This window comes from Triticum aestivum, chromosome 1A, assembly GCF_018294505.1.
Source record: "Triticum aestivum cultivar Chinese Spring chromosome 1A, IWGSC CS RefSeq v2.1, whole genome shotgun sequence".
NCBI classification, from domain to species: domain Eukaryota; kingdom Viridiplantae; phylum Streptophyta; class Magnoliopsida; order Poales; family Poaceae; genus Triticum; species Triticum aestivum.
Window position 1 is genome coordinate 119,602,085 of NC_057794.1, and position 17,185 is coordinate 119,619,269.

The following is a 17,185-nucleotide window of genomic DNA, read 5'->3' on the forward strand; positions in this document are numbered from 1 at the left end:
AGCTTAGGCGTCTTCCTTGAGTATGCAAGTAAAGTACACCTTGAAATACGAAAAACTTACCAAACTGGCAGGGTGGGCCAGGTCATGGCCGCGGTCCTCGGTCGTCGCCGGCCATGTCTCGTTGGCCTTGAAGAGCACCTTCCAGATGTCTTCATGTATAGTGCCAAAGAACTGTTGCAAGGTCTGGTGCTTGATCGGATCGAACTCCCACAAATGGCAAGTCCGGCTTTGGCACAGAAGGATCCGGCGAGCAAGCATCACCTAGATCACTGCTACCTCCTGAGCATGCGTTGGTTTTCCCTTGAAGAGGAAAGGGTGATGCAGAAAAGCAGCGTAAGTATTTCCCTCAGTTTTTGAGAACCAAGGTATCAATCCAGTAGGAGACCACGCGCGAGTCACCTCATACCTGCACAAACAAAAAAGAACCTCACAACCAACGCGATAAAGGGGTTGTCAATCCCTTCATGGCCACTTGCAAGAGTGAGATCTGATAGAGATAATAATAATAAGATAAATATTTTTGGTATTTTTATGATATAGATTGAAAGCAAAGATTGCAAAATAAAATAGATTGGAAACTTGTATGATGGAAAATAGACCCGGGGGCCATAGGTTTCACTAGTGGCTTCTCTCAAGATAGCATAAGTATTACGATGGGTGAACAAATTACTGTCGAGCAATTGATAGAAAAGCGAATAATTATGAGAATATCTAGGCATGATCATGTATATAGGCATCACGTCCGTGACAAGTATACCGACTCCTGCCTGCATCTACTACTATTACTCCACACATTGACCGCTATCCAGCATGCATCTAGAGTATTAAGTTCATAAGAACAGAGTAACGCTTTAAGAAAGATGACATGATGTAGAGGGGTAAACTCATGCAATATGATATAAACCCCATCTTTTTATCCTCGATGGCAACAATACAATACGTGTCATTTCCCTTTCTGTCACTAGGATCGAGCACCGCGAGATTGAACCCAAAGCTAAGCACTTCTCCCATTGCAAGAAAGATCAATCTTGTAGGCCAAACAAAATGATAATTCAAAGAGATTGCAAAGATAACCAATCATACATAAAAGAATTCAGAGAAGATTCAAATATTGTTCATAGATAATCTTGATCATAAACCGACAATTCACCAGATCTCGACAAACACACCACAAAAAGAGTTACATCGAATAGATCTCCAAGAAGATCGAGGAGAACTTTGTATTGAGATCCAAAGAGAGAGAAGAAGCCATCTAGCTAATATCTATGGACCCTCGTGGTCGCCTCGTTGGTTGCTTGACGTCCACTCCAAGTCCTCTGGATCACGTTTGTTCCAAAAAATCACGCTCCCGAAGGTTTCATTCCGTTTGGACTCCGTTTGATATTCTTTTTCTGCGAAACATTGAAATAGGCAAAAAACAACAATTTGGGCTGGGCCTCCGGTTAATAGGTTAGTCCAAAAAATAATATAAAAGTGTATAAATAAGCCCATTAAACATCCAAAATAGAATATATAATAGCATGGAGCAATCAAAAATTATGGATACGTTGGAGACGTATCAAGCATCCCCAAACTTAATTCCTGCTCGTCATCGAGTAGGTAAATGATAAAAATAGAATTTTTGATGTGGAATGCTTCCTAACATATTTCTCAATGTATTTTTCTTTACTGTGGCATGAATGTTCATATCCGAAAGATTCAAGATAAAATTTTAATATTGACATAAAAATAGTAATACTTCAAGCATACTAACTAAGCAATCATGTCTTCTCAAAATAACATGGCCATAGAAAGTTCATCCCTACAAAATCATATAGTTTGGTCATGCTCCATTTTCGTCACACAAGAATGCTCTCATCATGCACAACCCCGATGACAAGCCAAGAAGTTGTTTCATACTTTAGTAATCTCAAACTTTTTTCAACTTTCGCGCAATACATGAGCATGAGCCATGGATATAGCACTATGGGTGGAATAGAATATAATGAAGGGGGTTATGTGGAGAAGACAAAAAGGATAAAGTCTCACTTTGACGCGGCTAATCAATGGGCTAGGGAGATGCCCATCAATTGATGTCAATGCAAGGTGTAGGGATTGCCATGCAACGGATGCACTAGAGCTATAAATGTATGAAAGCTCAACAAAAGAAACTAAGTGGGTGTTGTCGGAGTAATGGGCCACGGGTAGCCTAACCCGAGTCCCAGAACCTTTCAAGACATCGGGCCGGCTGCGCCCCTCAAGGCGTCGAGGTGAAGCACCGCCTTCTGGTGGCCGGCCGGCTGGACTACCGACTGCTAGAAGGCGGACATGCTCAGGAAGGTGGCTCCAAGACAGGCCCACTCCTGGCAGGCGGCCTCCAGAGAGGCCGGCTCCCAGCAGTCGGCCCACGGTTCCCTCAAAGTCTGCCCCCCATTAAAGAAGACAGGACAGGGTGAGGTAATAGTGTAGCCCATCCCCCCCACGAAACAAGGAGCGGGCGTGGCCACAGTGCCTCGTACTAGCGGAGATCTCCTCCCGGCGTGGCACTGTTGCCACTTCGCCCTTGACGTCACTCCTGATAGGCCAAGCCCTGCTCCCACGACCGCCTGTCGGTACGGCCCAAGGACGGCGGGCCCTACTGAAAGTGCGTTATATTGACTAGAGGGGGTGAATAGGCGATTTTTATGAAAGTCTTCAGAACATGGGAGTTTTGAAGACAAACGATAAAATTAAACCTATTACCAAGCAGCGAAAGGTAGGCTGCATTAGGAAAACCATAGTCAAGTATTCAATGAAGTGAAAGCACAAAGACTAATAGCAGCTAGGTAGTAAGGATCAGGTAGGAAGATATTGTGAAGCCAAACAGAACACGCAGTCGCTCAGTGAAGACAAATGATAGAACAAACATACAATGACTTCACAAGGAGTAACAGTAAGTAGAGTGAAGTGAAGATGAAACCAGTGACTCGTTGAAGACAATGATTTGTCGGACCAGTTCCAGTTGCTGTGACAACTGTACGTCTGGTTGGAGCGGCTAGGTATTTAAACCTTAGGACACACAGTCCCGGACACCCAGTCCTGAACACGCAGCTCAGGACACCTAGTCCTCACCGTATTCTCCTTGAGCTAAGGTCACATAGACCTCGCCCAATCACTCTAGTAAGTCTTCAAGGTAGACTCCCAAACCTTCACAGACTTCGTTCACCGGTAATCCACAATGTCTCTTGGATGCTCAGAATGCGACGCCTAACCGGCTGAAGGATGCACAGTCCTCAAGTGTAATAAGTCTTCAGATCACACAGACAAGAAGACTTAAGTGATGCCCAATTATCTCTGGCTCTGGTGGTTAGGGCTTTATCCTCGCAGGGAATTCTCTCTCAAAGGCTTCGAGGTGGGTTGCTCTCAAACGACAAAAGCCATACTTTCAATCTGAGCAGCCAACCGTTTATGGTTGTAGGGGGTGGGCTATTTATAGCCACTTGGCAACCCGACCTGATTTGTCCGAAATGACCCTGGGTCACTAAGGAACTGACACGTGTCCCAATGGTCAGATTTCAAACTCACACGGCAACTTTACTTGGGCTACAAGCAAAGCTAACTTGTTCGACTCTGGACAAGATTCGCTCTCATAGTCTTCACTCGAAGACATAGGTTTTTGGTTTAGGCATCACTTTAGTCATTCTGACTGATTCTCTTGGACCCCACTTAATAGTACGGTGGTTCCTATGACTCAACACAAAAGAAAAAGAACTACGAAAGATCTAAGTCTTCGAGCTCCATAGGCTTCATATCGTGTCTTCTCTTGTCATAGTCTTCAATGTGAATATCTTCATATACCACCTTTGACTTCAATGTCTTCATAAAGTTTTAGGGGTCATCTCTGGTAGTAAAACCGAATCAATGAGGGACTTCTACTTGTGTTATCCTGCAATTCTCACAAACACATTAGTCCCTCAACTAGGTTTGTCGTCAATACTCCAAAACCAACTAGGGGTGGCACTAGATGCACTTACAATCTCCCCCTTTTTGGTGATTGATGACAAACTAGTTGAAGTTTTCAACGGGGAATATAATATGTGAAATTGTAAACAATAAGGAATTGTCTTCATAAGTTGCAAGGGCTCCCCCTGAAGATGTGCATATTAGTTAATTTGCTTTTTGGAATGCAAATGCACATGGCAGGTGGTACTTGTGGAGATCCACTTCAACTTATGATGACAATCCACTATGCATGTGAAAGTATATGAAGATAATGCCATGCATAATGGAAAATGGACGTCTGCAGAATGAGCTAAGTGCGGAATTTATCGTCGCACATGCGGAATTTATCTTCACAAAACAAGGTGGCAAATAAGTAGCAGACGACCATCTAGTTTAAGTGTTACAACTCATAAGAACCAAATGTAGCAAAAAAATGAGAGTTGTAAGCACGAAGCAAAATATAAGGCACCCGCCCATATGAACCCGCTTGAAGACTATCAATCTCATATGCTTCTCCCCCTTTTGTCAGTAATGACCAAAAAGGTTTGAAGACATAGAGCTTCTACTTGTTCCCATGTGGAGTAGGTGAAGTAGCAGGGTTGTTGGTGTTGTTTGGCGGTGCAGAAGAGCTTGGAGGTGCTGAAGGAGGTGGCGGTGAAGTAGCATCGTCTTCTTCCTCAATAATTCTGGCAGTGACTGTGGCAGCAGAGGAAGAGAACTTAGAGTCTTCAAGGGATGGAGTTCCTAGTAGCACAGCCCTTCGAGGGGGTGTGGAGTCAAACTTGAATCTCTCAGTGAAGCCATCCTCTTGAAGATCAGCTTCAGAAAGCATCATCGTTAGGCCTTTCCATGTGCGGCGACAGGTTTCATGGGCAACGAAAGCATTCTTGGTGGCAAGATTTCAAGTGCGACTAACATCCACCAAGAGGCTTTTCATCTGACGCTTCAGCCAGTCATGATGCCTATCCTGTTTCTGATGTAGAGCCACAAGAAGCTCTCGGTCGTTGAGAACACGAGTGCGCTTCTTGGGTCTTGGAGCAGTGGCACTATTAGTGGCTTCAGTTGCAGCAGGGTGTGGTGCACGTGTAGTGCCAGCCAAAGGATACACCCGAGAAACTGCTTCAATGCCTTCAACGTTCTGAGTAAAACTCTGATGTTCTGCATTCTGAAGACTTAGAGGTTGCTTGGCAGGCTCAGAATATATGGCTTCAGTAGACATGTCCGCGTCAGGCAAGAAGATCCGATGGTTGCGGGCTGAGGGCTGATACGAGATGGCGGAGTGTAGCTTGATCAGCGGCATGACCCAAGGGGCGTAGAACTTCAAACCAAATAGATCAATGCCTGATGCAGCAAGTTGGCGTATGAAGAAGTCCTGTGCATTGAAGCATTTGCCATGAAGTATATAGAAGACCAAAGCCTTCATTGCACCCTGAAGCTTGGCATTTGGAGAGTGCCCTTTAATAGGCTAGAGAGTTCGCCTGATGATGTGATAGATGGTTTTGGGCAGGTACTCAAGGTCTTCAATGAAGAACTCTATGGGATAAGCAACATCTTGGGGCAATGGCTTCATCATGCTGAGCATTTGACTCATATTAGGTTCTGGCCGCTGAAAGATGCTCTCAATAGCTTCAGCATGCAGCTGACAGCCTTGCTCCAAGAGATCGCTAGGAGTGGGCAAGCCAGTGAGCTCAATGATGTCAAATGCATTGGCTTCATGATGAATGTTGCCAGTCATCCACTCCAGGACCCAAGTCTTCGGATCTCTGCTTTACCCTTTGATGTGAAGTGTGGCATAGAATTGTAGCAGCAGCTCTTCATTCCAATGCTCTTCATCAGTAACAAACTGCAGCAGACCCACTTGCTTGAAGCAATCCAACGCTTCTTCTAGACAGGGCAGACCAGCTATAGCTTCAACATCAAGGCGCTTGTGTGGGAAGATGCGACCTTGGTTGTAAAGAATGCAAGAGTAATAGCTTCGCTGAGGATAGCTCCAGAACCGATCAGATGATATCCTTTCCCTTGAGTAGGGGTTCCTGGAGCTATCGAAGAACGTGTTGTCTGCCCTGAAGCCATTGATGTTGAAGGAGCCAGGTGCTGATGCAGGACCTGGGAACCTTGGCAGTCTTGGGATTGGCTTCTGGACCTGAGGCCTGTGCTCAACATGATAGTTGAATTGGGGACCGGCAGCAGACTCAGGAACAGAAGTGGCGGGATCAGTAGCTTCGCTGTCTTCTGAAGCTTTTGCTGGGGAGGGCTCCACATTGGCTTCATTGGTGGTTGTGGCAGCCTCAAGATTTTCATCCTCCACTTGACTAGCCGGAGGGTCGGTCATAGGCACGTTCTCCTGGAGAACTGCTTCTTGGTGGAACAAGGGAGTGGGATCTTGTGGTACTTCTTCTTCTGCGGCTGATGCAGCCGGAATGTCTTCAGCAGAGACTTGAGGCCTTGGACCTTTGCGAAGCCTGCGGAACGCAGACGACGCCTGTGGAGTTGGAGTGGGCTGGGCCTCATAGTCTTCTTCCTCTTGTGGGCGATCCGCCCATGAAGCATCCTGTGCAAGTGGCGTCAGTGGACGACCAATGCTGATGAGTTCGCTATTTTCAAACTGAGGAAGGACTACATCATCTTCTACATTTTCATGATGACCAATGTCTTCAGCAGCGATGGGATCAGCTGCTGGAATGTATTCAGCTTCAGGAGCCTCTGTGGAAGCAGGCTCATGAACTGTCAGTTGACGTTCTGCGTCAGGATGAACCATAGAAATGGGTTCAACTATCAAGGGCTCTGTGGGAGCAGCCCGAGCTTTCTTGGTCTTTCTCTTTTTCTTGGTGGGGGCAGTAGGAGAGGCTTCAGAGTGTTTCCTCTTCCTGGCTTCAGCCTCAACAGTTCTTGTCTTCTTGAGCTCTGAAGCTGTTGACCGGCTCTTTGGTTTTGAGCCAGTCATTCTTGTTGGGAAGACAATCGGAACTGCTTCTTGCCTTGGTGCATCAGATTTAGCCATAGTAGGCTTCTTCTTCTTCTTTGCGGCCATCCTGGGGTCGATGCCAGGACGCCCAAGTGCTTTGCGCTTCTCAGCCTCATTATAGGCTTGCACACATCTGTCAGCCAGAGTCTTCATGCGCTCACGCGAACCCTGAGCTTCTGCATGCTTCTTCACAAAGGCTTCCTTGAGCTCATGCATCATTGTCTTGAATTTCTTCACTTCTTACACGCTGAGCTTGGCCATGTGCTTCTTGAACTGAGCCTTTTCATAGTCAATCTTCTGCTTCAGTTCAACAATGCACTGGGCAATAGCAAGTTCTGAAGCAATGGCGCCTTGGAAGGCGACACTTAGGCCAATAGGTAGCTGCAGATCTTCAAAGCTGATGTTTGGCGTGTCAAACCACTCGTCAATGAAGTTGTGGATGATGGTGACATCAAAGAGAGGCAGATCATTGAAGATTTCTGCTTCTTTGCTCTTGATGAGTTGCTCAAGAGCGTCATCTGCAAGATCTTCATCACTTGACAGATCAATGTCGTCATTGCGCAGGATGGCAGCAGCTGTTAGCTCTTTGCCAGTGTGAGACAGAGGCATCTTGGCCTTATGGGGCTTGGAGACGCATGATAAATCTTCAGACTGCACACTGTCTTCAGGAGGTGCAGTTGCCAATGGCTTCGCCCTTGAGATTTTTGGTGAAGGGGCTGGCTTTGAAGCTTTTGGCTTCTTCAACTGCTTTGGCTTCGGCACTGCAGGCGCGCCATCAGACTCAGTGTCAGCCGCAGGCTCATTCACTGCAGTCCCTTGAACCAAGATGTAGGTGATGAGGCCTTCAAGGTTGGCGAAAGGACCAATGACATTGGGTTCTGCATGTCGTGTGCCATCTGCCCTTGGAGATGAGGGACCAGGGTTGAAGTCTAACCCAAAAGTCTTCTTGTTCTGCTTCGCAGAGTTTTGAGCAAACTGGAAGTTGCGCTTGAACAGATTGTCGTCACGACACCATAGCAGTGACGACGAGTGTGCATCAGCAGGATGTGGTCCATGGACCATGCATGGATAGAAGCCTTGAGCAATGGCTTCATCTCTGGACCTGGGTAGAAGATTCTTGAATAGGATGTCTCCCCACGGTCTCTTGATGGCGTTTTTCTCAGCATACTCCTGGGTCACAAATCTGTATTTGAACCATTGTTCTGCCCAATATCTTCGAATCCATTGGATTCGGGTCTTGCGCTGACTGTAATCCTCTTCAGGATCTGTCTTGTACATCTCTGAGAGTTCATTTGGCAGATCTCTGGAGGTCTCACCACGACGCTTTCTGCCACCCTTCCTTGCTGCCTTTTCTGTAGCCATCAACTTTAACTTGAAAGGCTTCAAGACGTTCAAAGGCTTCAAAGGTTTTCGTTTGCTGGACCAACAGGAACTAGCTTCGGGAGAATTTATGTGATGCTGTAGGAATTCTGCAAATGAATGCAGACTATGAGAACCAAAGGATTCTCCCACGGACATGTACCTGTGATAGCATTAAGGTGCGAGGGAAGGGGAAGAGGTCATATGCATTCTCAGAAGATTTTGAAGATAAATCAGTTTAGAAGACATTGACCTCATCGTGCGAAGACATTCACTCATAGATAAGAAGTTGGTTCCAGATTTGTATGAATCCACAGATCAGTACAAGTGAGGAATCTAACTACTTTGTGAAGCACAAGTGAATATACTAGGCATGTTATGAGATGCAGTATGAGAGAGATCTAGCTTGTGTGAACAAAAACTGCTTGTGGTAGAAAGTGACAGATCAATAGGATCAACGGTGCTGTAAAAAGGGAGTTTTATTTACCACACTGAGAACTGCTAGACGGAGTGGGAGATGAGGCTGAGCAGTTCACTCTTCTGTGCCCTAACTTGGCAACGGAGGACACCTACGGCGATGGTGGAGAGGACGATGTCTGCGGTCGGCGTGAAGACGGTGTCGGAGAGGTTGCGGCAGCGAAGCGCTTCGTCGCCGGCGTCGTCGAGAGCTAGCGGTGGCGCTAGGGTTCGTGCGTGGGTGGAAGAAGAGATAATGACCGCTGTGAGTGTGTATTTATAGGCACAGGGGCGGCACTGTGCTATTACACAGGTGCCCCTGGCGATTCGCATCTGAGGAACACGTGGCCAGTATGCGGAATTTTGGGGTTTGTTCCACGTCCCATGCACGCCTGGATTGTCGGGTGGTCGTTCCTACTTCTCCGGATTTCATGTGGAGGAATGAGCATTGAAAACGGACTTAATGGTTGTCTCTGTATCTTCTGCTGACAAGGACGTAGAGAAGACATTCGACAGTTTCAATAGAATGCATATGACTTGGAGAGATAGAGTTTGAGATAGAAAGCATAGAGAAGTTGGGGTCCGATCACATTCACTTAGTTCAAAAGATTCAACACGAAGACATAGCCATAAGTGAATGCTATAGAGGACAGAACACTAGCATATATATATATATATATATATATATATAATCAACATAGTGAAGATAATCATGAAAATATGTTGAGTTCGAAGCCAAACCAAATGTGAAGACATTGCAAGGTAATGCCATGAGTGAAACACTTCAAAATAGAACGTTTTGTGGTGGCGTTACCCACCATATAGGAAGTATTAGACCCAGACACGGAGCACAATTATCGTGGCGCTCCGAAGTCAAATTCCACATTAATGTATTCACACTTAGAATGTATGTCTTCATTGATTGAAGATATACTTAACTTTGTGTGTTGCACATCTAAGTCATCAATATGCATAAGGGTTAGGATGTGTGCCTGATCACAGGACATTTGAGGATTCCAGGATATTTAGCGCACACCGTAACTTGCAAAACCTCTTCTCATCCAAGGGCTTGGTGAAGATATCTGCCAATTGCTCTTTAGTGTTGACGTGTATGATATCAATGTCTTCCTTCACAACATGATCTCTGAGAAAGTGATGACGAATTTCAATGTGCTTTGTCTTCGAGTGCTGAACTGGGTTGTTAGCAATCTTGATGGCGCTTTCGTTGTCGCAGTAAAGTGGCACTTGCTTCAGATGAATGCCATAGTCCTTGAGTGTTTGCTTCATCCATAGAAGTTGAGCGCAGCAAGATCCAGCAGCAATGTATTCAGATTCAGTAGTGGAGAGAGATACACAGTTCTGCTTCTTTGAAGTCCAACATACAAGTGATCGTCCCAGAAAGTGACATGTGCCTGATGTAGACCTGCGATCAACTTTGTCACCAGCATAATCAGCATCCGAGAATCCAACCAGATCAAACTCTGAGCCCTTTGGATACCATAATCCTAGAGTTGGGGTGTGAGCCAAATATCGAAGAATTCGCTTCACAGCTAAGTGATGCGACTCCTTTGGTGCCGCTTGAAATCGAGCACACATGCAAACACTAAGCATAATATCTGGCCTAGATGCACATAGATAAAGTAAAGAACCAATCATGGAGCGGTATACCTTTTGATCGAACTCTTTACCATTGTCGTCAGGACCCAGATGATGTTTGGCTGGCATTGGTGTTGTGAAGCCTTTGCAGTCTTGCATACCGAACTTCTTCAGGCAATCTTTGAGATACTTCTCTTGAGATATGAAGATGCCATTGTGTTGTTGTCGTATTTGAAGACCAAGGAAGAACTTCAGCTCCCCCATCATGGACATCTGATATTGCTCTTGCATCATATAACCAAACTCTTCACTGAACTTCTGATTGGTGCAGCCGAAGATAATGTCATCCACATATATTTGGCACACAAACAGTTCACCATCATATGTCTTCGTGAAAAGAGTGGGATCTAGGGAACCAGGTATGAAGCCTTTGCTCCTCAGGAAGTATTTGAGTGTGTCATACCAGGTCCTAGGGGCTTGTTTGAGGCCATACAGTGCCTTGTTGAGCTTGTATACCATGTCAGGATGTTTTGGATTTTCAAAGCCAGGCGGTTGTGCAACATACACTTCTTCTTCAATCTTGCCATTGAGAAAGGCACTCTTCACATCCATTTGATATAGAAGTATGTTATGATGATTTGCATAGGCCAGCAGTATGCGTATGGCTTCAAGTCTAGCCACAGGAGCAAATGTTTCATCGAAGTCAATGCCTTCCACTTGAGTATATCCTTGAGCAACGAGACGAGCTTTGTTTCTGACAACTTGACCATGCTCATCTTGCTTGTTGAGGTATATCCATTTGGTGCCTATTATATTGTGCTTTCGTGGATCAGGACGCTTAACCAGTTCCCATAAATTATTCAGCTCAAACTGTTGAAGCTCTTCTTGCATAGCTTGAATCCATTCAGGTTCCATGAAGGCTTCTTCAACTTTCTTGGGTTCTGATATCGAGACGAATGCGAAGTTCCCACAGAAATTTGTTAGCTGAGTTGTCCTTGAACGAGTGAGTGGACCAGGTGCATTGATGCTATCAATTATTCTTTCAATCTGCACTTCATTTGCAACGCGAGGATGTATAGGGTGAAGACTTTGCTCTTGCTGTTCATTGTCGTTGTTGGAAGGAATGTCTTCAGGCTGAGCATTGTCTTCATGTTGATCAGGTGCTGAAATGATAAGTTCTTCTTCAGGATGAGCTTCAGAAGGTATAATTTCTCCAGTTCCCATTAGCTTGATTGATTCACTGGATGGAACTTCATCTAGCACACTTGGTAGCTGCTCTCTTTGTGAGCCGTTGGTCTCATCGAACTGCACATCCACTGTTTCAACCACTTTGTAATGAAAGAGATTGAAGACTCTGTAGGAGTGCGAATCCTTTCCATATCCAAGCATAAAACCCTCATGTGCTTTTGGTGCAAATTTTGAGGTGTGATGTGGGTCCTTGATCCAGCACCTTGCGCCAAATACTCTAAAGTAACCGACATTTGGCTTTTTGCCAGTAAGGAGCTCATAAGATGTCTTGTTCAGTAGCTTGTGAAGATAAACACGATTGATTGTATGGCATGCGGTATCAATGGCTTCGGGCCAGAATTTTCTTGGGGTCTTGTATTCATCTAGCATCGTTCTGGCCATCTCAATTAGTGTTCTGTTCTTGCGTTCGACGACGTCATTCTGCTGTGGCGTGTACGGGGCTGAGAATTCATGTGTGATGCCCAAGGTATCAAGATATGTGTCAAGGCCAATGTTCTTGAATTCAGTGCCATTTTCACTTCTGATGTGCTTTATCTTGGCGCCAAAATAGTTCATAGCTCGATTGGCGAAGCGTCTGAAGACATCCTCCACTTCAGTCTTGTAAAGGATTATGTGCACCCAAGTATATCTAGAATAATCATCAACAATAACGAAGCCATAGAGGCAAGCAGTAGTAGTTAGAGTTGAGTAATGAATGGGACCGAAAAGATCCATGTGAAGCAGTTCGAAGGGTTGAGTAGTAGTCATGATTGTCTTCGAGGAATGTTTGGCCCTCGTCATCTTCCCTGCTTCACAGGCACCGCATAAGTGGTCTTTCTTGAATTTGACACCCTCGATGCCTATGACATGCTTCTTCTTCGCAAGGGTGTGGAGGTTCCTCATGCCAGCATGTCCAAGCCTCCGATGCCAGAGCCAGCATTATGAAGCCTTTGCTAGAAGACATACTGCAAGATGTGGCCCTGCTGAGAAATCTACCACGTACAAGTCATCTTTTCGATACCCTTCAAACACTAGAGACTTGTCAGATTCCATTAGTACAAGGCAACGATATTTTCCAAACATTACGATCATGTTCAAATCGCAAAGCATTGAGACAGACATTAAGTTGAAGCCAAGGGATTCAACAAGCATGACTTTATCCATGTGTTGATCCCTTGAGATTGCAACTCTACCTAGACCCAATACCTTACTTTTACCAGTGTCAGCAAATGTGATGTGCCTCTTGTCGGATGGACGTAAGGTTGAGTCCATAAGAAGACTTCTTTTGCCAGTCATGTGATTTGTACACCCACTGTCAATAATCCATTCTGAAGACGCTGGTGTCGTACCCTACAGTGCAGTTAGGGGGATAGGCTTCACCAAGAGCATTGTGAAGCAAAAACATTTGACGAACCAGTGGGTTATGAAAGCTTAGATCCAAGTTAGGACTAATAGGGAGAGTAGCAAGCGATTCAGGTATGAAGTACATAGTAAGACCATTTGGGCATTTGATCTTGCGCCCTACAAGATGTTTAAGGTCCCCAGCAATAGTGTCAGACGATTTTGGTTTTCTGCTGGAGACCTTTCCCTGCAAAAGAGAGTTAAGCTTTCTTAGCCACCCACATCTTCAAGGGTGGCTTAGAAGCAATAAGTCTAAGTGAAGCATCTGAGAATTTTGGCTTTGAAGCCATAGCAAACAGTCTTGCAGGCGGACAATAGTACTCATAAGAATAAGCAGAATAGTTCTTGGTCTTATGAACATGGCGGTTTGATGAACCGCTCTCATATTCATATGCCTGAGTATGATTTTCCTGCAAACCATTTGCGTTAGTGCGACTCAGGTGAGTCCTCTGTCTGTATGAAGCCTTTGGACCATATGAAGCCTTTGGTCTGAGGTTTGTCTTCTTCACGTGAGGTGTCATGATGACATTCACAGGAAGACTCTCCAGACACTTTTTCGGAACCCAGATCTTCTTCATAGGCGGTCCATTCCTGCAGTTAGTACCAATGTACCTAGCAAACACTTCACCATTCTGATTCTTAAACAGTATATAGTTTGCATCAAAGGATTCATCAATGATAATGGGGTTAGCACAAGTGAAGCCAGATAGATTGGATGGATCTGCTGAAGGTTCCTTTGCAGCAACCCACATGGTTTTGGGGTACTGCTCAGGTTTCTAGTAAGAGCCATCTGTATTCATTTTCCTTACGAACCCTACACCCTCTTTCCTAGGGTTTCGGTTCAGAATCTTCTTTTTCAGGACATCACATAGCATCTGATGCCCTTTAAGACTTTTGTACATCCCTGTTTCAAGCAATGTCTTCAACCTAGCATTCTCATCAGCAATAGTGGTAGTATCCTCAGCAGAGGGGTTAGTTACTGCATCAACAGTTGAAGATATTGCAACAGCAGTAGCAATAGAACATTCAGCAACAGAAGTAGCATTATCACGCTCAATGCATTTGAGACATGGTGGTTCAAATCCTTCCTGAGCGGGACTGATCTGTTTGGCGCGAAGTCACTCGTTTTCCGTTTGAAGATCTTCATGAACCGCTCTCAATTTCTCAAGATCTTGCTTTCTTTGAAGATAATCATAGGAAAGCTTTTCATGAGTTGTTGAGAGAGTTTCATGACGACTTTCAAGTTCCTGATACTTAACGTGAAGATTTTTATGTCTTCAATTAAGGATTCAGATCGAGTCATTTCAGCACCTAACAGATCATCGCTTCTGTCTAACAGTTTTTGAATATGTTCCATAGCTTTCTGTTGTTCAGTTGCAATTTTAGCAAGAGTTTTGTAGCTAGGTTTTGAACCACAATCAGAGTCATCGTCACTAGATGTTTGATAGTGAGTAGTGCGTGTGTTGACCTTGGCACCGCGTGCCATGAAGCAGTAGGTAGAAGCGGAGTAGTGCTTGTCATTTGCATCGGTGTCGGTGATGAAGTCATTGTCTTCAGTGTTGAATATGGACTTGGCAACGTATGCTGTAGCCAGACTTGCGACGCCTAAGTCGGATTCCTCGTTAGACTCCACCTCCGCCTCCTTGGAAGTAGACTCCTCCTCCGAATGCATTTCCTTGCTAACAAACGCACGTGCCTTGCCAGATGAGCTCTTCTTGTGTGATGAAGACTTTGAGGAAGACTTGGAAGAAGACTTTGAGTATTTCTTCTTCTTCTTCTTGTCGTCAGAGTCATATTCCTTGCTCTTCTTCTTCTTTTTGTTCTCATTGTCCCACTGTGAACACTCAGAGATGAAGTGGCCAAGTTTCTTGCACTTGTGACATGTTTTCTTCTTGTAGTCATGAGCAGGAGCTTCATCATTCCTTGAACTTGATCGGGAAGACCTTCTGAAGCCTTTCTTCTTGGTGAATTTTTGGAACTTCTTGACAAGCATAGCAAGTTCCCTTCCAATGTCTTCAGGGTCATCAGAACTGCTGTCAGATTCTTCTTGAGATGAGGAGACAGCTTTTGCCTTCAAGGCACGAGTTCGCCCATAGTTTGGACTGTAGATCTCTCTTTTCTCCGAAAGCTGAAACTCATGTGTGTTGAGCCTCTCAAGTATGTCAGACGGATTGAGTGTCTTGAAATCAGGACGTTCTTGAATCATCAGGGCCAAGATGTCAAACGAACTATCAAGTGATCTCAGCAGCGTCTTGACGACTTCGTGTTTGGTAATCTCAGTGGCGCCGAGGGCTTGAAGCTCATTTGTGATGTCAGTGAGTCGGTCAAATGTGTGCTGGACATTCTCATTGTCATTTCGCTTGAAGCGGTTGAAGAGGTTGCGAAGGAAATTGATTCTCTGATCTCTCTGGGATGAGATGCCTTCATTGACCTTGGAGAGCCAGTCCCAGACCAGCTTGGATGTCTTCAAAGCACTCACACGGCCATACTGTCCTTTGGTTAGATGACCACATATGATATTCTTGGCAGTAGAGTCCAGTTGAACGAATTTCTTGACATCAGCAGTAGTGACACCTTCTCCAGCCTTGGGAACGCCGTTCTCGACGACATACCATAGGTCGACGTCAATGGCTTCAAGATGCATACGCATCTTATTCTTCCAGTAGGGATATTCAGTTCCATCGAAGACGGGGCACGCAGCGGAGACTTTAATTATCCCTGCAGTCGACATAGCTAAAACTCCAGGTGGTTAAACCGAATCACACAGAACAAGGGAGCACCTTGCTCTGATACCAATTGAAAGTGCGTTATATCGACTAGAGGGGGGGTGAATAGGCGATTTTTATGAAAGTCTTCAGAACATGGGAGTTTTGAAGACAAACGATAAAATTAAACCTATTACCAAGCAGCGAAAGGTAGGCTACACTAGGCAAACCGTAGTAAAGTATTCAATGAAGTGAAAGCACAAAGACTAATAGCAGCTAGGTAGTAAGGATCAGGTAGGAAGATATTGTGAAGCCAAACAGAACACGCAGTCGCTCAGTGAAGACAAATGATAGAACAAACATACAATGACTTCACAAGGAGTAACAGTAAGTAAAGTGAAGTGAAGATGAAACCAGTGACTCGTTGAAGACAATGATTTGTTGGACCAGTTCCAGTTGCTGTGACAACTGTACGTCTGGTTGGAGCGGCTAGGTATTTAAACCTTAGGACACACAGTCCCGGACACCCAGTCCTGAACACGCAGCTCAGGACACCCAGTCCTCACCGTATTCTCCTTGAGCTAAGGTCACATAGACCTCGCCCAATCACTCTGGTAAGTCTTCAAGGTAGACTCCCAAACCTTCACAGACTTTGTTCACCGGCAATCCACAATGTCTCTTGGATGCTCAGAACGCGACGCCTAACCGGCTGAAGGATGCACAGTCCTCAAGTGTAATAAGTCTTCAGATCACACAGACAAGAAGACTTAAGTGATGCCCAAACGACAAAAGCCGTACTTTCAATCTGAGAAGCCAACCGTTTATGGTTGTAGGGGGTGGGCTATTTATAGCCACTTGGCAACCCGACCTGATTTGTCCGAAATGACCCTGGGTCACTAAGGAACTGACACGTGTCCCAACGGTCAGATTTCAAACTCACACGGCAACTTTACTTGGGCTACAAGCAAAGCTGACTTGTCCGACTCTGGACAAGATTCGCTCTCATAGTCTTCACTCGAAGACATAGGTTTTTGGTTTAGGCATCACTTCAGTCATTCTGACTGATTCTCTTGGACCCCACTTAACAGTACGGTGGTTCCTATGACTCAACACAAAAGAAAAAGAACTACGAAAGATCTAAGTCTTCGAGCTCCATAGGCTTCATATCGTGTCTTCTCTTGTCATAGTCTTCAATGTGAATATCTTCATATACCACTTTTGACTTCAATGTCTTCATAGAGTTTTAGGGGTCATCTCTGGTAGTAAAACCGAATCAATGAGGGACTTCTACCTGTGTTATCCTGCAATTCTCACAAACACAGTAGTCCCTCAACTAGGTTTGTCGTCAATACTCCAAAACCAACTAGGGGTGGCACTAGATGCACTTACACCTACCGGTCAGCGAGAGCCCGGAGGGCTGCGGGAGCCGCACCAGTCGGGCCCGAGGGAGGCCAGCTCCTAGCAGCCGGCTTAGTCCTTCCTCAGGGCCCCACGCACCATGAACCAGATAAGATGA